General features: G+C 42.6%; 1 protein-coding gene across 1 annotated transcript in view; it reads left to right on the top strand.

The window, feature by feature from the left end:
• The first annotated feature begins 1,457 nt into the window (after nucleotides 1–1,457).
• The window catches only part of CHRM2 (cholinergic receptor muscarinic 2), an 86,972-nt gene continuing 65,982 nt past the window's right edge, over nucleotides 1,458–22,447 (top strand). The window contains exon 1 of the mRNA XM_069003133.1: nucleotides 1,458–1,863. The gene's annotated coding sequence lies outside the window, so the exon portion shown is untranslated. The remainder of the gene's footprint in view (nucleotides 1,864–22,447) is intronic.

Genomic DNA, 22,447 nt, shown 5'->3' on the forward strand with positions numbered 1-22,447 from the left:
CATCACCCCGTTTGGGGTAAATCCACCCCTAAGGCTTCCAGGAGCTTCCAGGAGCAACAGCTACGTGTGTGTGAGTCAGCTACGTGTGTGTGTAGACAGCTCCAGCTCTCTTCCTGGAGCAATCTCAGACCAAGAAATACTTTCTCCAAAGCAAAGGGGGTTTTGGAGTTGAGACGAAGGGAGTGGTTGGGCTGTGGCTCCTTCGGCCCTTCAAGACAAGAGATGGGGCAGGGGATGCAGTAGCCAAAAGCCAGGATTGCTTTCACAAAGTCCCCTTCTCTTTTCTGCACTTGCCGCTTCCCCCCTACTATTCTTTGGACATTAGAGGAGATGGGTTCCGCTCTCCTGCTTCCCACTCCGACAGCCCCTATCCCAAGGGAAAAAGCAACCTTCACACCACAAATCAGTTCTGGTCCAGGAGAGAGGTGAATAGAAACAAAGAAAACATAAAGATTTTTATATCTAGATTACATCCGTAGAACTGGCAAGTTTCCTTAAGCAAAACAAATACTTCTTAGCCTAGTGACTATTAGTTAAACAGGAATGTTTTACACCCTGTGAGAACTAACTCTTATTCTCAAAATACACCTGTTTTCCCTAATTTGTCATTGTGCTAAGGAAGCCTCTTTCCAAGAAAATTTCAGAACAATAATCAGTTTAAAAACCTGAACTGGATTTAGTGTAAGAACATTTTTCCACAATGTGTGGAGCCTCCGATGACTGCAATAATCTAAAAGCAAGATCTCTTTCTCTCTTTCTCCTCCCATACATTTCTTTAGACTTATAGCTATCACAGAATTGAAGAAAAAAAAAAAAAAAAAAAAAAAAAAAAAGAACTAGAAATAAAGAGAAGAGTATTGCAGGGAAAGATGGGGAAGAGGTAATTGAAAAAAAAAAAAAGTGATTCTGATGTGCAAATTGTAGATAAAGACTTCTGATGAGAAAGAGGGGAGTGCCTGATGAGGAAGAGGGGAGAGTGTGTTGAGAGATAACAAGAACCAGTAATTTCTATTCAGCAAAACCACCAAATCAGAAAGCAGTGCGATCTTATTGGAGGAGAGCCTTCAACAGCAACTAATCCTGTCATATTGAAAGAAACTGTAAATGTTCTCTGCAGAAATTGCCTTCCCATTGCAGCTAATCGAGCCCACTTCGCGCTCACACACATCACACACCCCCGCACACCCCTCCGGGCGGTCAGCGAGCGGACCCAGAGCCGCAGCACCCAGCAAGGACATTCACCCGAGATGCTCACCTAGGCACCCTGCTTCCTTCGCTCGCCACCAGCCCAGCGAAGGCGGCAGCTTACCCTCATTTCCCCAACGAGCTCTGGGGGAAGTATGAATTATTACCGGCTCATTCACGAGTCCCGGCTTCACCTGTTTTTAATTACTCCAGTTTTGTCTAAACCTTTGAGCCAGGTTTGATAGCACTATTGCTCTCAATTTTATTTATTTATTTTTTTAAAAAGCTCATCTTGGCTGAACTAGAGCAGAGACTCCCGAGGGTTAGAGCCACCGAGGGTGTGCGTGTATATGTGTGTGCTTGTGGGTGTGGGAGGGCGAGAGGGAGCGAGAGACAAAAACTCCATCAGCCCGGACAATACCACCTCTTGTTTAAAGCTCCCGACCTGTTATTCTTTTCCCCCGTTATCACGGTACCAAGTGATCTGTATTTCCCCCAGCCCAACCCCCCTCCCTCTTCGTGGAAGATATGGAAGAGGAAGATAAAGCCGCTGGCTGCGGGAGCTGACGGCGCGCAGCCCGCATGCCTCTGCCGCCACAGCCGCGGCCGCTCCGCGCCACCGCTCCAGCGAGCCGCTTGCAGCGGGATGAGATGCAACTTCTGCTAATTGGATCACAGGTAGGAAAGCTTTGGTTTTTACTGACGTTTCCTCTCTGTCTCTTTTTCCTTTTTCTTTCCATCTATTTTTTTTTTTCCTCTTGGCTTTTCTTTCGCGTCCTCTACCCTCTCCGCCCCTTCTTCGCCGCACCTAGGATTTCATCCGCTGCTGTCATAGGAAAGCTCCCGCCAAGGAAATAATGTCTAAGAAACGAGCTTTTGCTTCCTGGTAGAAGAAGCAGAGCAAACCACAGGGAAACTTTTGCTGAATGGGTCACAGCTGTGCGGGCCACCGGTGAAAGACAGCGAGAGGAGATGAGGCAAAGCGATTGCTCCCAGCACTGAGCCCTTCTCTGTCGAGTTTCAGTTGCGATATTAATCCCAGAACCCAGCCTAGCATGGTATAGCGGGGAAGGAGAGATACAGTAGCCTGATTTAGAGAAATCCTCACATTCTTCAAGCGCTATACACAAGGGATTTTATTATAAATGTTACATTCCGACACAGGTTCATCTGCCAGGCTACCCTTCCCAAATCCCGCTGTGACATGTTTGTCGACGACTCCTGCAAAATGTCACCGGGAGCGGGGAGCGGAGCCGGCCCCGGGGAGCGGAGCCTGCCCGCGGTGCGCGCTCGCTGGCGGGCGGGCGGGCAAGGACGGGGCGGGCGGGATCCCTGCCCTGCCGGGAGCAGGAGCGATTTGGGGTATCAGGGGAGGGGGCTGCCGCTGTGCCGGCGCGGTCTGTCGCCCTCAGAATCCCTCCTCTGCCCGGGAGCAGCTCCCGCTGCCTCAGCTCCCATGTCCTGCCTCGGGGAGGGGAGCGCCGGCTGGAGGCGCCGCTGGAGGTGGGAAGGGTCTGGGGTTTCCCCGGCTCATTTCCGGCCCCTCTTCCCCGGATCTTTGCTCCTGGGGTTCGCTCCCCGGAGCAGGAAGCAGCGTGCTGCGGGAGAGGATGCTCCACGGCAGGGTCCGGCTCGCTCCTCGGCCCCGCTCCGGCTGAGACCCGGCAGGGCTGTGTCGCTCCCGGCCGTGCCTCCGAGCTCCCTTTCCTTTCGCCTGCGCCGCCGCCCCGGGGTGCTTGTGGCCGGAAAGAGCGAGCTGATACTTTGAGAGGGAGCTCAGATCAAGCTGTGGGAGGAAAATTGCGTCCCAGAAACAGCCCAGGGGCATCGAGGTCCTGGTGCAGCCCCACAGTAAGGCCGTATCGAGGGCTCTGAAGGGACAAAGTGCTTTCTGCTTCCTCTCGGGCAAAAGCCGATTCTGGCCATCCCTACAGGCAGGGCACTCTCCTGGCTTTGCGCCTTCCCACCACTCTGTGCCCCGTGCCATGCTTGGCGGCTGCCCCAGCAGCAGGATGATGGGGAAAGGCAGGCTGGGAGCTCCTCTGCTCGGCCCCCTGCAAGGCGGCTGAGCCGCAGGGCCCTGATGCCAGGTGCTCCTGGAGGATGGCTGTGCCCGCTGCCAGCTCCCAGGGGGGCTGCCAGGGCTTAAAACTCATCCCCACTGGCCCGTGGGTGAGTCCTTACCCCTTTGCTGGGTGAAGGACAAGCAACGCTTCTTTCCACCCCTGTAGGATTGTTTATTCCTACTATTTTCATCTGCTAAACTTCCTTTTAGGGCAAGGAGATGGCTTTATTTCCAACTGGAAATTCTTGCTGCAAATCTAGCCAAAATGACATCTATTCCCATTTTTATGTATCAACCAGTGTGTTTGCACACGCTGACTTGTCCTTGTCCCTTAAGGAAGATATTCTCTTTGCAGAAGGAAAAAAACAAGGACAAAAAAAAAGAAGGTCTAACCTCTGCTTGACAGCCTGCTCTTGCAGCTATTTGGGGGAAATACCAAATCCACAAACTATAAGAAGCAATAAGGAAGGTTGATACAGGAGAGCAGAAGTATGCATGCTGTCTGCCGTTATGGTATTGCATCACTTGCAATCACAGCCCCTGTCTGAATACACACCAGCTTTGATTATGTGGTTTATGACACCAGCCGCTCTCGGTGACTCATCTATAAACCCCTCTAAGCTACAGGGAATACACTTCCTCTTTCCTCTAGGATCTCATTGAGTATAAGTTTGGTTGAACTTCCCTTCTGCAGGACCCCAGGACTGTTTGCTTTTGCACCAGGAGAGTGAGAAGTGCAGTAATCTCGCTGGTCTGTTGAGCATGTGCCCCACTGAGCTGCCCTCTCTGTTCCTTCCCTCAGCACTCTGTGATTTCTGCGTTGCAGTCCACTTGGGAATGAGACCCAGTACATGGGGAGGGGGGGGTCTAGGATGCCCCCAACTTGTTTTGGATGGAAGGCAAAATTATAAAAAAGGAAAGGTCATGCTTTTCTCCCATCCAAACCCAAGATTTCAAGTAGTGTCCTCTACCTGAATGGTTGTAACTCAGCATCTGGGCAGAGCTCAGGGAGATCTGGACCATGTGTGATCAAGAATGACCCGAGGAGATGGAAGAGACAGGACAGTGCTCTGTCATCATCCAGGATGGAGACCGAGACATAGAAAGGGGGAAACTGAGACCATCAGTTTAAAAGAGAATCTATGAACAAAACTACTTTTTTTTTTTTTTTTTTTTTTTTTTTTTTCCTCCTAAGTGTTCAGCCCAGTGCCCACTGTCACTTAGGTTGTCACTTCTGGGCTGAATCCCTGTGTGTGTGTGTGTCATGGTTCTCAGCTACTCAAAATGCTTGGCTCTTTGAGCCCATTGGGTGCCTCATTCAATAATCTTTCGAGGACTTCTATGAAACCCCTCACAGTTGTTAATATAATCCCAGGCGGTTACTCTGTCCCACTTCACTCCTGTAACCCACTCACCCATTCACCCAGCTATCCCTTCTCCAGTACTATCATGACCTACATGCAAAAGACGTATTTTCCGGTCCTGTTTCCATAGCAATGCAGCATGGGGAACTGAGACAAGCCAGTAGTAATGAAGCCAATTCCCTTTCTGTGAAATCAAGACCTCTTTGAAAGTTGAGTTCGGTTTAAGGCAAAGTCGGAAGCCGCGGAGAGTTGGATTTCCAGCCCGAAGCCCAGATCCCCGCGCCCTCTAGTGCCAGCGGCAGGCGAGGAAAAGCATCCCCGGGCACAAGGAATGTGAGGCTCCATAGCAAACTGCAGCAGAGGGGGAGAAGAGAGTGGTGTGAGAAAAGGACATTCTTCCCAGTGTCTGTTTCCAGTCAGATCTTTCCTCTTCTAAATCCCAAGCTGAAAAAAAAGGCAGGTGGTGTTCAGCTGATTCAGCTGATCCTGGTTTGGTCACTAGGAGATTATGGCTTGGGTGGGTTAAACTGTGGAGTAGTAAGTGGGAAGAAATTGGAGCTGGGAGGCCCAGACTATGTCTGGCCATTTATTCAGAAATTTTGTATCTCTCTGTCTTTGAGCTTCGCAGCTTGAAGCAGCTCTCAGCTAACTCTGAGAGATTTGAAGGCACAGAAGAGGAGTACTCACTTGTGAAACTGCTGCCCTGACCTTCTACCAGATGTTTAGGTGGGTGGATGGGATAGGCAACAGTAATCAGGCTAAGGAAAGCTGAAGGGGCTTAGATCCAGCTCATATGAATGACAGGGATAACTTTTTCACAAATACTTGTAGCCTTAAATCTTAAAAAGCTTAAACTGTATGCTGGTATTTAATGTATGGTAGCATTAAATTGTGTGGTGGCACTTCAAGCCCTGTTAAGCCCATCTTAGAGATTCCCATCTCTAAGAACCAGGCTGCAGAAAGAACCTAGCACTGAGAACTCCTGTAGCTAAACGAGACTCCACGCACACCTCCTACCCATCTTTTCCAGTTCCTCTATTTTGGCAAAGGTAGCTTTCCGTTTTGACAGGGTCTCCACAGCTTTTCCTGTGTCAGAGCTGCCCAAAAAGATACAGTTCCCTACTTGCTTGTCCTCATCCCACCAGCTGACTGCCAAACACCTGTGCCTAGCAGATTGCATTCCCTAGCTCTCCATATTAAATCGAGGAGGGATCCCTTGCTGACTTATCCCACCGCCTTCCTACACTTCTCTGATTGAAGTGGGCAGAATTAAAAGTTGAGACCACTCCTGGAGTTGCATTAAAGGGCTGCCTCCTTTTCCCATGCACCCTGAGCTTGCTTCTGTGTAAAAATGCTTTAGGCTGTGGAGCTGCCTGTCGTTTTGGCCTGCCTGTCCTACCTTTAAAGCTATATTGCTACCTATGTCTAACATCATCTATTCCCCATAGAAAGGGTTCTATATCAGCAGGTCTTCAAGAGAATATCCCTCATATAACGTAATTTGAATTCCCAAGAGGATAGGACAGGGTAGAGTGAGTTTCATCTCATTTCCACCAAGCACTACCTAAAGAATGCTTGCCAATGCCACAAAGATATGCAATGGGATTTCAGTAGTCCACGTGCTTCATGTATTCATTTTTAAGACTATGATATGGATAAAATGAAACAGACCACATTTAGGGCCAGCTGCTTTGCTCAGAGTCTTCTGCATGTTTTCTGTTTGACAAGATGATTCTCTGATTCCCATCATTCCAGTATTTCTTTAGACTCCATGGGCTAGATAAGCTCTGATCTTAATTACATTCCTTCAAATCAGGGGTGCCTCCAGTGATTTTAATTGCGTCTGGTTTATTCTGGAGCAATTGAGCTCAGAATTTGACTTTCACAGAAACATAGTAAGTGTTGTAATTAGAATATGGCAGTGTTTTGACAACTGTTCATGGAGCAGCTCTGTTTCATCAGACTCTGCTGAAAGGGAAATGCAATGTGATAATGGGCATTGGGAATAGCACGGGGCACCTCTCGCAGTGACGGCAATAAAGATCTCTGTGAGCAGCCACAACATAAATAGGCCAGAAATTCTGTAAATCAGCATTTCCCAGGGTTTCCCTCAAGCTCTTAGAAAAGCTTTGGGTAAACTGTGGGTATGTGGTGGGGGTTTTCATAGTTTTTTGGTTGCTTGTGTTGTTTTTTTTTTTTTTTTTTTTTGGTCGGTGTTTGGTTTTGTTTGGGGTTTTTGGCTTTTCTTTTGAGAGAGATGTAATAAGACAAAAATATCTCCATAGATCTTTCTTCTGAATCATTGTCAAAATTAGTGTTGGAAACCAAGGTGATAAAATAAACCTAGTAATTTAAAAGAATTCTCTTGCTTAGTGATTTCTCTGGCTCAGGATTTTCAGGTAGCCTGAATATATAAAGATCTCTTTATTTCTGTGCAGATTGGATGATCTGCAAACACTAAAGATTAGATCCTTCTCTTTTGTAATCTATTCCACCATGTGAGAGACAAAAATCAGCAAAAAATGTACATGGGGAAAAATTAGTTTTCTGATATAGCCCATAGCATTTTCATAGATTCCTGAGAAATGTTCTCTCAGCTTTGCAATGAATTACTGATGCCTATTTTAGACTCATCTTTCTCATGTTCAGTCAATTAGAAAGCAAAGCAGTCATATATTGAAAATTAGCCGTAACTTTGTCCATGAGTAATGGCAACAAGCTTATTCCACTATTATTTCTGAAGTCGTTAAATGAAGCCAGCGACCACTGATTTATTCATGAAAATATTCACATATTTCAAAAGTTTCATGAATGTTAGCATGAATAATTAACAGAATTTGTGTTATTTGTTCTCATTGCTCATTATTTTCCTATTCAAAAAGGCATCAGTCATCCACTTAAAGAGCATTAGAACATAATGATTACAGTATTGGATCAGACAGGTGTTTTGTCTCGTCCTGCAGTGTTTCTATCGACGTAGGTTACCAAAAAGGCAGGTGTAGGGAATAGATAGGAATAGGGTGCCCTAGATATCTGCACTGCCCTCAGGTAAAATGTTTTTATCAGGTTGGGTTTGCTCACTACCCAGAGATCTTTTCCAAATGACAAAAAAACCTCCTCACCTCCCTCACCAAATTTTAGCGATTTTAGACAAGCTGCAGATGTAGCCACTGGCCAGATAAGCAACTAATCCAGTTCTGCCTCCCAGTAGGGTCAGTACCGTAGTGATAGCATATATCAGTGAATTTCATAGGTTAATTAAATATTTTCTTTGGAAAATCATATTCCAGATAACTTTTGGTCTATTTAAATTAGTTGTCTTTCAGTGTTACTGGTACCTCTCTGTTACACAACACAAAAAGACCGACTGGAACAGCCACTTCATTGTGTGTCATTCATTTACTCAACCGTGAGAGAAGAAACAAACAATAAAATAATTTCCATTTTAACACCTCTTACTCCTCCCATGCTAATTGAAGTTTTGTTTTGTCTGTTTGATTTGGGCTTTTTTTTGCTGACCACTGCTGACCGCTGTAATAGAGCAGAATTGGGTAGTTCACTGTAATTGAGCAGCCACAGCTGGCTTAGAACCCAGAAAGGCTTCCAAATATTTCACTTCACCTGTGATTGTTCTGCATCAGCCAACGTGAATTTCCATTAGAGGTCCAAATTTTAGGTTCACTCAACTTAATTAACGTACTATGGAATATTTCAACCCTTATTCCCTTTTTCTAAGAGCAGTAATTTCAGGAAAGAAGTTCTAAGTTCTTGGCCAACCCCACTGTTAATCTTTTATAGTGAAAAAGGATCATTCGTATGTAGTTTGTTTTCTCTTTCTTAACTAGCTTCCAGCTTGTAACAATAATCCACCTATTCTACAACAATTTAAATTTGTCAAAGAATTTAAAACAATGTACAAAAACCTGTATGTGTAAACTTGTCAGGTGGTTTTTCTTGGTCTTTTAACTTGATGCTTCAAAGCATATATATCAGACAACATTTTTTTAACAAAAGCTAGGATTCTTTTATCCTCTCCTATACGTAAATCTAGTTTTTGTTAGTCTCAATCAATTAAGGTGGAAGTGAAACAAGGCTTTTCAGTATATAATACCTAAGATTAATCCTGTGCCTGTCCTAAAGATAGGTATGCTTGTTGCTGCCCTCCTGTCCTTCTGTAGCGTATCTGACTTCAGCGACAACTTGCGTATTTTTGCTATCAGCACAGCCACTTCAATTTCAAATGCCTTCCAAACCCTTGCATATATAACCATGAGGTCCTTGTGATAGGCTGCTGTTTAGTTTATCAGTTTGTTCCAATGTTTCCCCTTTCAGTGGTTCGCGTTCCGACAGCTCATGTGCTTTCTTGTCTTGAAAAAAAAAATAGGTCTAACATGGATATTAGCACAGCATCGTTTGCAGAGAAGATTTAACAAAAAAAAATAATTCAGAACCTCTGTAAACTCCTTTTCCTCACTAATTATTCCAAATAGTCCCTTGATGTGCAGCAGATCCCATTGGTTCCCTCCTCAACAGGGTGAATTCAAGACCTGTCAGAAATGTCCCGCAGTTCCCCCCTCTGCACACCCCCACAAGCTCTTGTCAGTTTGTGCACCCTTGGCCCTCTTTGTTTACGACTGACATTTTGTTTGTGTTTTATTTTAATTTCCTCCCTTAGCCATGGGCTTCACCAGAGATGAAGAGTCTTTTCCTCAAAGCTGGTTGCTTGGCTCAAACAACCTCTTGGACTTTCACATTTCACAATAACTTTTTTCCTATCTTGCTTTCCAGTTTTCTTTCTGCATGACTTCACTAAACCAGAAACTGTCTGTTGAAATACCTGTTGTTTTGAATCCATGGATTTTACTTTCTTTCTCTTTCATTCTTTCAGTTTTTTAGTTTTGAATTTATTTTATTCCTGCCTTCAGTGCTTTTTAAGCAGTTCACTAATTTTAATTAGTTTTAGCGTCATGCTCTTAATGTAGTAATAAGTTTATTACTTTCCAGTGCTTTGACTGTACCACATCTTCAGCTATTTAGTTAAGACCACCTACTCTTATGTTCTCCACTTATTCTAGAAATCACTTAGGAATTGCTGGGGTTTTTAATCTGTTTGTACCAGTTGACCTACCAACATGTAGGTGGGTGAACTCACCCTTCTATTAGACTTGGGTACCTCTTTGATCTCTCTCCATAATAATCCATTGAATATCCCAGACATTTCCTGGAGCAAGGGTGCTAGTGCTTTGTGCAAGCATCAGGGTTTAATTAGAGAAGGATATTTTTTCACTTAGCACACTGGACTGAGACCAAGTTGATCACAGATAAGCTCCTGACCATGCCACCAAACTGCTGCCTGATTTTTGACACAGTCCTATGGCCTGACACAAAGTCTGCTGAGGTCAGAGATCAACTCTTGTTACCTTGGGTAGGTTTTGGCTTGGCATCCTGAGGCAGGGACAATAATTCTTCCTGGTCCCATGACAGTGTTGTAGGGATTCACTTCCCACAGATTGTCAGATAATGAGGTTCAGCTGTGGTGCTGCCAAATGCAAGAAAGGAGCAGACTCCATCCACAGGGTTTTTCTTTGCACTGGAGTGCTGGAAAATTGAGCCTTTAGGAGTTGCTTACTGGGAAAGCTTCTGTTCAGAAAAGGAGGATAAGATAAAATATTTGGGATCCCTCAAACAAACAAGTACTGAAGCTGCAACTGCTCCAGATCTTGGTGAGAAGTAAAAGAGAGATGTTTTCTCTACTGTTGCTTTGCCATGCTTAGGCTAAGCTCAAACTGATCCCCTGATCCATTACTGGCATCTTTCACCCACACTAATTTCACTTTTTTAGCAGTGTATTTTCAGCTGATGAAAGCTGTCAGAGCACGAGTGACATGAAAGGAGAGGCCATCACCAAAGAAAGTGCTATATTTAACCTGGCAATGTCATGCCTTCTTATTGTGACCTTGAGCCCTAGCAGGGAGAATTTAAATGGGGAGTCTTGGTTGTAAAGTTTCTTCCTTTAGCCAAACATAGAAGGCTCTTAACTATGAGGAAAAGCAGGGGAGAAGGAAGGTAAAATAAGTTACCCTTCTGCTTTTGACATTTGTGATAGCCAGCACACTTAACTGCCACTAGAAGGAAAGAATACATGAAGGGCTCACTGTTAAATTCTCATAAAAAATGTCTGTTTGATGTCTGCTAGTCATTTTCACAATCTGATCCACTGGGAGTAAATGTAGGGATTTTTACTGAAAGGTTTTGACATCAGAAACGGTTTCCTGCAAGGAATATCCTACTGTTATTAGTTATTTTGCTATGTGCTTCAGTAAAGAGAAAAAAATGCAAAAGTCTACAATTAGAAAAAAGCAAGGAAAGAAGAAAGAAAGAATAACAAAACCATGTTTTGTCTGAAGAAAACCTGTAACTCTCTCCCTTTCTTTACCAAAGAGTGAGACTATGTATCTCCTACTTTGAAGCACGGGGGAATGCAAAAAATCTGGTTTAAAAAAAAACCCAGATAAGTCAATCACTGCCATCCTTTCTGAATGGCAAATCTGACAATTAATATTCCACATTATTGTCTTTAATTCCTCTTAAAAATCAAAGTGGGGTGTGGAAATGACACATAGCTAAAAAGATGAGGAGTAATTTTCTTGTTACTGCTTTCAGAAAGTAGTGACAAGTGCTGAATTCCTGGTTTCACCACATGGCCTTGGACAAACTCAGCAACCTCCTGTATCTCAGCTTCTAACAGGGAAATAGTATAAAATAACATTTTCATTCTCACAAGCTTTGTCTGTTCTTCCTGTTTAGATTTTAAAGCATTTGGCAGCTTTTCTGGAACAGCACTGAACTTACCCTTAATTTTACCTAAATCTGGGCATCCATAGAAAGAAATTAATGATATATTATCTTTCAAACATTCAGTTGGTTTTATTCCATGTGCAAATTACCTAATAACATGGGTCTTTGGAGAGTAAGAGCCTTTCCATTGATCCCGGGTGTTGCTGGCACAGGCAGCCATCCATGGGATGGTATCCCAATTTATGCTGGGGTGGTGTCACTGTATGCCTGTTCCTTTTGCTTGCTCACTGCTGCCACACACTTCTGAGAGAGAACAGTGGGAATATGGGTTTAGAGAGAGTTGCTTTTGCACTCAGAGCCCCACTCAGAGTCATCAGGTGAGCTGTCTTCTTTGGACAATGCTCAGCCTGCTTCACTTTCTCTGCTCACCAGAAATTGTCCTTCTTGGCCAAGTTCTTACTAAAACTACTACAAGATACTTTGGAAAGTTGTTTAATTAACCCTTAATCCCACCAGAAGACCTCCTACAAATAAATTCAAAGATTCTTTGTTTTATTTGTTCATTGTAGCAGTTGGAGAATTTTAAAATACACCTTGTTTCCAGGCTGATCTCGATGCCATCCTCAGAGTGTGCTTCCTGCCCCACTGTCTATAACTACAATATAAGATCCTAACCTTGCAGACTAAATTCTCTTTCAGTTTAAGGCCTTTTCGTGCCCGTTATAGGTGTTCTCTTTAGAGTGGAACAGTGAGTTGAGAAAGGTAAAATGTGGTCACATCTCTGGCATTTCTTCTCATTCTTCCACTACCAGCAACAAACATTGTCTCTAACTGTGAAAACTTTGGAAAAACATAAAAACAGAGGAGAGACAAAAGAGAAAGGGGAAGTTCTCATTGTGCCACTCAGCTGGGAAGAGAAACAGCCAGAATTTCCAGACCTCTCCTGGCTGTTATTGCTTGCTGTTGGTGTTGACTGGAGCATGCACTGCTCAGGGCAGGGGCTGCATGACCAGTTTCTTGTGCATACAAGAGCATTATTGTGTCCCTTGCATAAACTGAAGGCTATAACTAAAATACAGTGAAAGGAGGGGGAAAAGAAATCTTGTTATCTCCCAGGTGGCAACTGCTGCCCATGAGAACCCAGCACAGAAAGGCTATTGGGAGGTGCAGGTGCAAGGTTCTGAGGTTATCAGCATGAGAATAAGATTGGGAAGAGTGAGGGGAAAACACTGTCCAGGGACTCTGAAAACATGGTCCCAACAGACTGGGTGGGAGGGCTCAGAGCCCTGAGGGAACGGCAGGTGCAAAGCTGCAGAGAGAAAGCACTTAGCCACCCAAACCAGCCACAGCAGTATTTACCCAGTTTGGGAAGGTGTGACAAGGTGACATAGTGGCAGCCTAGAAGTCAAAAGTGCTGCTCTTCAGGGGGAATCATTGGATCTGGCTGCTGTAGACAAAAGGTGCAGTTTCTAAAGACTCAATCCCACTGTAGACGGAATCGCCTTTTCCTGGGGCACAAGCAGGCTGGTCGTTCTCTCTCAAAGGGGATCTTTCTTCTGGTGATCAGCATATTCTATGATGCTATGACTTGAATGAGAATGAACCCCTTGCCCTCCTTACACCTTTCTTTTCTCCACAATTTAAGAGTTGAAACATCAAGTTTCCTCAGTGCAGGTCAGTAGACAGGACCAGCTGAGAATGCCTTGATTTTGTGCTAAGGATGACAACACAACAAATGCCTACAGCACAGCAGCAGAGGAGAAATGCATCCTCTGCATTTTCTGATACGCTTTGGATGCTATGTTCTGGTTGAGTCAGCTGGGAGGCTCAGCCACTCCTGATTGCACATCTCTTAGCAGGTGAAAAGCTCTCAATTTAACTTTTATTCCAGTTTGAGTAGATGGAGCAAACAAAAAGGTCTTCATCCCTTTCCTTCAAGGCATGAGGAAGCTGTGGTTAAACCTATTTCCTAAACCTCTGGCAGTGGTGTTAATGCAGTACAACAAAAAAAAAAAAAAAACAAGGAGAAAAGCCCAGGAGAGCTCTCACTTTTTGTTTTCTTTAATAATTTGTTTATTTCACAAGAATAGCTCCAGATCAAGATTTTATTCATTGCACATTATTGCTTCTTAAACAAAGGAACAAAATTAAAAGCACAACAACCAGGAAGGAAGAAATTTTTTGCAGCTGAACACATAGGCAGGGAAGAGATGATAAAGAGGAATCATTTGCTTATTTTGAAAGTCTACTAATACCTCTGTGTTAGGGATCACACCAACATATATTTGTCGTGCTGACAAAAACCCTCATCTCTTCAACCTGCTCTTCTCTGCCATAAAGCCAGTTCCTGCACTGCAGCATTAAAGAGTGGTTGTTGCCTTTTCTTGTGTAATAATTAGTTATTGTATAGGCCACCTAGAAGATTTCTGTGGTCATCATGCCAATTCTCTCCCCCACTCTACTTTAACCCACTCCTCTTAGCTGGAATGGTCAGCCACAGGTGAGGTTTGGGGGACATTCAGGCTGTGCACAGCCCATCCTGATTTCACTGCATCCTGGACACTAAAAGGGCCCACAGGATCATCGAGTGAGTACAGACACAGGGATTTTGAAGACTGCTGTCTCCTGCTCAGCCCATGTTTCCCTGCCGTGATGTGAGAGGATTAGTACGTGTGCTAGTGCCAGACCTCTTGCTGCTCTGCAGTGAACCACTCTGGGTGCTTAAAGTGCAGCCTCAGAAGGAGCCTAATCCAGGCCTTGTCAGCTGGCAGCACGTTTTCTCTGATACCAGGGCTTGACAAGCTGGGTGTTTATGAGGCAGGCATGAAAGCAAGAGGAGAGGTGCTAAAAGAAAACAGCACCTCACAGAGAACTCAGATGCACTTCTTTGCTCTGGTAGGAACCAAGGTGTGTTTCCAGTTAGCCCTCAGTGCTGCTGCTGCTAAGATGTCAGTCCTTTTTAGTGGTGGAATTGATTAGCTACAAAGTGAGAACATCACTGTTTTTGCTTTAAAGTGCTGTGTACGTCTCCCAGGGAATAAGGGAGAAGGACTGCGCCTTGTCTGATCTCCCACCTCCCTTAAACTCGAATGGAACTGCACAGTGAGGAAAATGAGAGCTGATCTTTGCTTAGATAAGCATTCTCAGGCAAATTAACAGAGCAATGACATAGCTGTTTGTGTTCCTATAGGAAATCATGTACATGACATCCCAGCTACAGGGGCAGTCCTGCACACTGAATGGTGCAGGACCAGAACCACTCCCTCAACTCAGGAGTACCTGGGATTTGGTACAATACCTATTTTTTTTTTTTCTCTTGCTACTTGCTGAAATGACTACCTACAGTGCCTCAAGGGCAAAAGAAAAAAGAAGTTCTGAAAAAAACCTCCACAGTCTCCACAACAGAGTACATGCAGTTGCTCTTATCACTATTTACACATAGATGATTATGCTATCTTCCACCCAGTGAGGAATGAAAGGATTAATTGGGGAAATAATCTGAAAATCAAATACTTTCCTTGATGTTTTTTAAAAGGATAGATTTTGCCAAAGCTGTCCCACATTTATTTATTCTTTTAGCAATCTATCATTACTCTAATTAAACATCTAACTGAAGAGAGCAACTTTTTATAAAAAAAAGTTAAAGATTTATTATTATATGGAAAGCAGCTCTCTGTTTTGGGTTGGGAGAAGAGAGAGGAAACTTCCTCTCTTTGGTCTACATCCAGCAGACTGAAAACAGAGAACTCCTGTTCAGTTTCCTGTTTATTCCTCCACCCTCCATACTCCCTTCCACCATGCACTTCTCATCACTCTTTTCAAAGACACAGCCTAATGAGTCAGCAAATGACTTAATCTGCTGTTTGAGTCTTTGAGTCAATGTGCTGTGATCACCTAACCAGCCCCATTCACATGTAGAGCTACTGATTTTCTTGATTTTGCACTTTCAGTGCAGGAGCACATTGCTGTTTTGAACAGTTTGCAGTCTGTCACTTCTGTGGGGTTGTCTGGCTCTTATCTCTGCCTTCTCAGCCTAAGGAAGAGAGGGCAGGACCCAAAAAGTTGTCAGGCTATAGGTAATGAATAGATGTGGGACAAAACCACACACTTCCCTTATAATCCTGCCTGCCACCCTCCCCACTCAGCTTTGCTCATGGGGTCATTATAAGCTTGTGCCATCCTCTGGGGTGATGGTGATGGAATTTGTTTGCAAGCAAAGCCATCTGATCAGGCTGGTGTGCTGGAGTGTAATGCCAACACAAATGGTTATTATGGGGACATAATTAGCAGGCTTCTATAGAGGAAAATGGCTGTAAATTATTGAATGCCATTAACCTGAAAGACGTGAGAAAAATTTTGTCTTCCCAATAGCCTCAAAAAGGGTTGTGTGAAGATGGGCTTTTCTGAGAACAGACATGCCCTCAGTCCTGGGTCTCGTCACTGGTCTCATCAGACAGCTGATGCTTTCTTTTGCTTTCAGATCATTGAAAATAAAATGACCTATGCTGAACAATCTGTTAATTGTCATTAATTTGTCCACTGGATATTTCCCCCCTATATTTTAAATTGTACATCTGCAAGTGTGCTGGCTAAGCTTCACAGTCTGATTAATAGTTCCAATTATCATGTCAAGGCCAAGAGATTCTTTAAAGCTTTTCACATTCAGTATTGAGAACTTGGTACTTTCCGTGTGTGACTTTCCACTTAACACATGTGAACCAGCTTCCTGCCTCTAATTTAATGACCTGACACCTGTAGGCAGAAGCTGAAGGTGCTCTAGATGGCAAGACAGGCTGGACAACAACTGCTCCCTTTTGCTCTAAGAAGAGCTCAAGAGCAGCATAGCTGAAAGGAGAGATCCCAAACCAGAAATATCTTGGAGAAAAAACAAAACCAAAAGCATGGGCTGTTCAGCAGGGGCTGTATTTATTGTTCCTTTCCCCCCATCAGATAATTATTGCAAATCACTGGTGGCTGACTCCATACCTCAGCCTGTTCTTGATCACATCTTGCAGACTGATCTTTTGGTTCAATATCTGGGAACATAACACTGATATGTTATGGTTTAGCATTATTTGCATCATGCACTTGTCTTTTTAAAGACAAGTGCTTTTAAAGAGATATGAAACTGCAGGTCTACACTGTGGCTAGTAGTAGTGATGCCATGAAGATTTTTGCCCTTTCCTTTATACCCCTGTTATACCTTTTTACAACTTCTGTATTCCTAGTGCTTTTTTGCCTACATTCTTGGACTTGTTTGTTAAGCTAAGAGACAAAACATTTTAGAAGCTTCGTAGCCAGAGATCAGTGTGCCCCAGACCCCAAGGTCCTCTCCAGAACACATTCTGTAAACCAAGACAGAACCATCCAGGGGAAGGTTCCTTGGGGAGGGGGGCTCACTTGAGCCTCTCATTGGGGAATCTTTGATAGATATGCTAATTAGTAAAACCTATAATGTTATACCCAATGTTGGGGGGAGAGGGAGAGGTGTGGAGACAGAAGACGAAGACAGAGATAGACTCGGTGGGGTACATCTCGATGTATATGACCTGGACGTGTACACCTAAGGATCCTTAAAATAAATACCAAGGTAAAATCCCTTTTCCCCTTCTAACCGTGTGTGACTCCTGATTTTAAGACCAGGAAAAGGCATCAGTAGAAACTCCCTTCAGGCACATTTTCCTTGCATACACCAGGACTGCTTCCACACAAGGAAGAAACTGTGCTGCATCTCCTCCATCCTGGACATGGCACAGAGTCCAGTCCACTCCAAAAGTGCAAACATGTTTGGCTGTGTATGTCCCAAGGGAAAATGTGTGATCCTAAGATAGACTTGGCTTCCCTGGGGAGTTAATTTCTGTCTCATGGTTTCCTTCAGTTCAGCGTTGGCTGCTCCATCATCTCTTTTCTTGAAAACTTTGCAAAAACTTGCAAAGCAAGCAAAGGGATTCCTGTCTTCTCACCTGCTGCTTTAGCACTGCCTTTTTTTTTATACTACCTGCTGTCTCTTCAGCTCATTTTAGGACTAAGGCAACTGCTCTTTTATTCACTTTGGGTAGTACTTCACCACTGAACAAACACCCCAGAAATGTTTGTCACATCAACTGCTCCATACTGTGAGTGATGGTCCCTGGATCTGGCACAAAATACTAAAAGGAATGAAATAGTATTCAATCTGAGCAAAGACTTCAAAATCTTTCATGATCTTTTCACCCACATTTGTTAGCATCTCCTGTTTTACACATAAAATCTGTTCACACATGCTGAAAATACAGGGCAGCACATTTGAAAATATTTTCAAAGTGTATTTTACTCAGTGACTTTCTTACTGTTAGGCAGCAGCCTATAGACAGTTACTGTACTGAGAAATTTAGTGCATTTTTAAGAAGCATTGATCAACCATGTGGAAATAGACATCACCCTCAAGTATGATTAGAATTACTAGTGGTATCAGACCTTATGTGCCTGGTTTTACATGGATCACAGAGTTCAGAGTATCCTTCCACTTAATAAAAAGCTGCTGATTATTGAGCAAAGTGCATGATTTTCAAAGAATGAAATATAAATAATTACTATATTATTGTATTATAGTATTATTTATTTACTATATAATTTATTATAATTACTATATTATTATATATCTAAAAATACTTATTATATGTCAACTTGTGATTGCTCCACTCTTGGATAGGGGCATCAATGATGTCTGCCTCCTTGGAGATTCTTATGTTTCAAAAATGTCTCAGAGCCATAAAACAATGGCCAAAAAGAGCATGGGAGACTCACAGGGCCCCAGGGACCTGTAAATAGAACAGACAAGCGTCATAAGTGGCAGAGCTAGATAAATTCTATTTGAGATGTCACTTCTAAAGAGTCTGTTCTTCATTTGTTGCACTTTGTTAGCAAAGCAGAGCTTCTAGAAATCTATTTCAATGCATCAGAGTAAACAAAGGCAGCAGGAAGAATAAATGGGTTCTGTCTAGTGTCATGCTGATGCCAAGGGGCCAGAACCCAGATGTCCTGACTCGGAGTTCAGCACCATGCTCTTATTATTGGACTATAATTTTACATGGAGCTTTCTTTCTTTTTCTTTTATTTTTTTTCCCCAGGGGGTTGGAGGGTGGTGGTACATTGTATTTGTTCACATCAGCCAAGGCTGAAGAAAAAATATTATGTATAATTACAGAGCAAGGCAGGCTCGTACGTCATCCATCAGCATTGTCTAATCGCTGGTATTATTCTCTGTTCTTACTCACCCTCATGTCACTGCTGCCTCTCTTTCCACCTCGAGGGCTTAACTCCTCCTTCCTCTGACAGGATGTACAATAGCCAGAGCAGTATAAATCAAAGCCTAGAATCAGGAGAATTAGAACAGATTGGAAGTGCCAGTACCTCAAGAAGGAAAAGGATGAAACAAGGCGGCAGGAGATCAGAAGAGTGATTGCAGCTTCATTACAAGGGCTGTTGTACCCTTGCAACAGGCTAGTGCCTGTCACAAACCCTTTCTATTTTCCAGCTCCTGACTGCTGCAGATCTTCATTTGAAATAAATGCCAGCTATCCACTTTATAAATCTCCTTGCTGTGCTCACATTTAATATTTACTTGCCTTCACGTTTTTCAAGTTAAATATCGTTTTATACTTTTGGTATCCTTATTGGAAAGGAGCAGAAGAGAGGTTGAGAACTACAGAGGGGCTCTTACAGGTGGAACTGAGAAGGAATGAATTCAGGCAGCTCAAAAGGCAGAAAAAAGTGTGATGGGGCTTCCATGCAGTGACTCTCAATGTAAACTGCTTCCTTAATCAGGTCCGGACATTAATCATATAAGTGGTCAAAATATTGCTGTACTGAATTTTTAAAGCTTTCTTTCATTAATTTACTTACTTGTTAAAAAAAAAAAAAAATAACCAACGAACCAACAGAACAAAACAAAACAAAGCCAAACAAAAAACCTTATTCTCAGCAATTCTACAGCACCAAGTTGAAACCTAAGCGTTTCAACAGCATGTCATTAGGAGTTTCAGGTTTCAAGAGAGCAGTAAAAAAATGCCCTGAGCAGAAAGAGGTAAAGATGGTTTCTGCCTGAATGCTGGATCTCCCTTTCCTAAGAAGTTTTGTTGAGAGCAGATCTCCATACTGACTTTTCTGTGGGGGGTGTTTGAAAAAATTATCTCTTTAGGGTAAAGAATTTATTTTAAGATTTATATGTAAAACAATAACTGATTTTTGTGTTAGCAACATCTATAATTGTTAGACTTCCTACTTATGCAGCCAGCACAGTATACCCAGGCTTGTTGTATAGAAGTTGTGTTTGGAGGTAACTTGAGCAACGTTTGCAGTATGGCTCACAAACTCACGGGCTGGCTTATCCTCCCCCTGCTCTGCAAACAGCAGAGGTCGGGGGTTATACTTTTTGAGTAGCTGCCACCTCTAAAGCAGCCTCTGTGTTCTTAGCCTGAGGTAGAGTGGGTGTTTTTCTCCTGCTGAAACTTTGCAGACTGTCACTCTCACAAGTGGTCCCTCAGATGCAGGTAGGAGATTTGGACGAGTAAGAGGCATTTGTTTAAGCCAGGACTGCAGGATTTGAGTCCTGAACTGGGAATAAGGAGCTCTCATTCGCTGTCTCCACACAGTGAGGGAGAGATCCAGCTCTGATTTCCCTCCTGTGCAATGTAAATCTGAGGAGGAAGGCTGCTACTGACATGGCACAGGAATTGTTATTTTTGAAACATGCAGGATGTAAGTGTACCTGTAGAAGCATGAGAAAATCTGCTGGCATTCAGGACTGGCTCACTGTAAGAGCTGGCAATGAGCAGTCTGACTGGGTTTGTACTTATGCAGCAGCACTGCACTTTACTGCTGAAGTTTTGTGCCCTGGTCTCATTAGTCAGGTTTTTAACACACAGCCAGACTTGGAAGAAAAAATGTTCACTCCATGTTTTACAATAAGTTGTTGGAGACCAAAATGATCTGATTTTGGTACTTTAATGAAGTGTCCCAGTGCTGCTTTAGGTTAACATGTCATTGACTGGATAATTGTTCTGAATAGATCAGTCTAAGCTGAAGTCTCATGGCAATAATGGGAACAAAACAAAATCATCAGGTTTGTTTCATGAACCCATTTCTCACCTGAGATGTATTTTCACTCTCTGCATGGGATTGAAGAGTAAGAGTTCAGCTATCCTTATCTCTCCTGAATGTTCAGATTTAGGATGAAGTGTTACCATTTTAGTGAATTTTTTCACTCTTTTTCTTTACATTCCTTAATTAATTTTTAAGACTCTGAGCTGACACCATAGTTGCAAGGAGCTTTCCATTTCAGATGGAGTCTTTTCTTAAACAGTCTTACTCTTTCATTTTCAGTCATTATAGTATTTCTTAATGTATTAAACTTCCTTATTAGTATATTTATTATAGAATTACTGCTGTCTCTAATGAAAAACACTATTTTAGGGCAGAGAGGGTTTATTTCTTTTTAGATTCAGTAATTTCCTATGCTTAAGAACAAGAAATGACCTAATAGGAGAGGAAGATAAAAAAAGGGAACAGCTCCAACTGTCAATAACTGCCATTTATTTGTATTAAAAAGCAATGACTGCCAAAAACTGCAGAAGCCCAAGAAAGTTATTACTTTAATATATTTATAAAAGATGTTTCCTCAGTAAAATATTTGATTTTCTATTAGCTAAGAATTCCAGTGAAAAACATTTGCCTAGATTAAAAAGAAAGGAAACAACAAAAACTACTAATTGCTTCATTAGAAATGCAAAACAATGCATTGTCTCAGGTTTCAACAGCTCGTGGAAACTCTTTGCCTTTAATTTCTTACACTTTAAAACAAAGTTTTAAAAACCTTGCTGAACTTTTTTTGCTTAATGTTGTTTTGAAGGATGAAAGTACCAGATCAGCAGTGTGCAAGGTATATGTGAAGAAACAAAATACGATGAAAAATCTAATTAGTGGAGAAAAAGAGAAGAGAATAAGGAGATAAAAACCTTAGAAGATAATGGTAGTTTTAAAAAATACACTTGTTACTACCATGATATTCCCCAATACATGGTAAGCTTGTGACCTAAAAGTTTATAATTTTTCTAAAGGAGAGTAGAGTATGTAATTGATTTGACTGGATCCATTTACATTTAGAATGTTTTTAAATTTCCTTTTTTTTTTTTTTTTTTTTTTTTTTTTTTTTTTTGGTGATAGGCCACTAGGAGAATTTCTTAGAACAGACTTCATTTGCTACCTTGAGCATAAATACTTTTTTTTGTGCCTGCTGTGGGCTCTTCATGTCTTTGGGCAAAGCAGGAAGGGATGAGTTTGAAATCAACTCTTCTTCCATATTTTCCTGCTGAAAGTCCTGCAGGATGATTGCCTTTCAACCAATATCACCATAAAACATCAGTGCTTGTGTAGGATGAAATATGATCAGGGTTGTTTGTGACTGCCTGACTGTGGCAGGGCTTTGACTAACAGGCCATTTTAGTCATCTGCTTCAGTTTCTTTTTCCACATGAAGACTTGGAGGAACAGGGGCAATGTATGGACAGGACAGACCACAGAGCTGGAGAGAATAATGCTGAGGCAACATTTTTTTGGCCAGACAAAAGCCAAAGCCATCCCCATGGGGTGGGGAGCATAAAAACCTGCTAGTGATGTTGTTGATTTATGTTTTCTGCTCTCTCACTGGCTCTGGAAACAGTGTGTGGGAGCAAGATGAAAGGGAAAGAACCTGGGACAATCCACTCTGTTCCTCAGGAAATAATTTAGTCTTGAAATCTATTTTTTGTTTGCAGCTGAAAGAAAAACATTATATGATCTAGAGATCACCCATACATATATATAAAAAAATTATACCTCAGTAAAATTATCTAGCTTACACAATTTTTCAAATCATGATTCCAAACCAGTTAATTATGCCTCTCTGTTCTGAGCTAAAGTGAGTACTAATATGTGTCTTATCTTTATTGTATGGAAAATGTACAGGAAAATAAATAAAAACATCACAATACTTCCCAATATCTGCCCCATAGAGAATG

The sequence above is a fragment of the Aphelocoma coerulescens genome, chromosome 1A, assembly GCF_041296385.1.
Source record: "Aphelocoma coerulescens isolate FSJ_1873_10779 chromosome 1A, UR_Acoe_1.0, whole genome shotgun sequence".
NCBI classification, from domain to species: domain Eukaryota; kingdom Metazoa; phylum Chordata; class Aves; order Passeriformes; family Corvidae; genus Aphelocoma; species Aphelocoma coerulescens.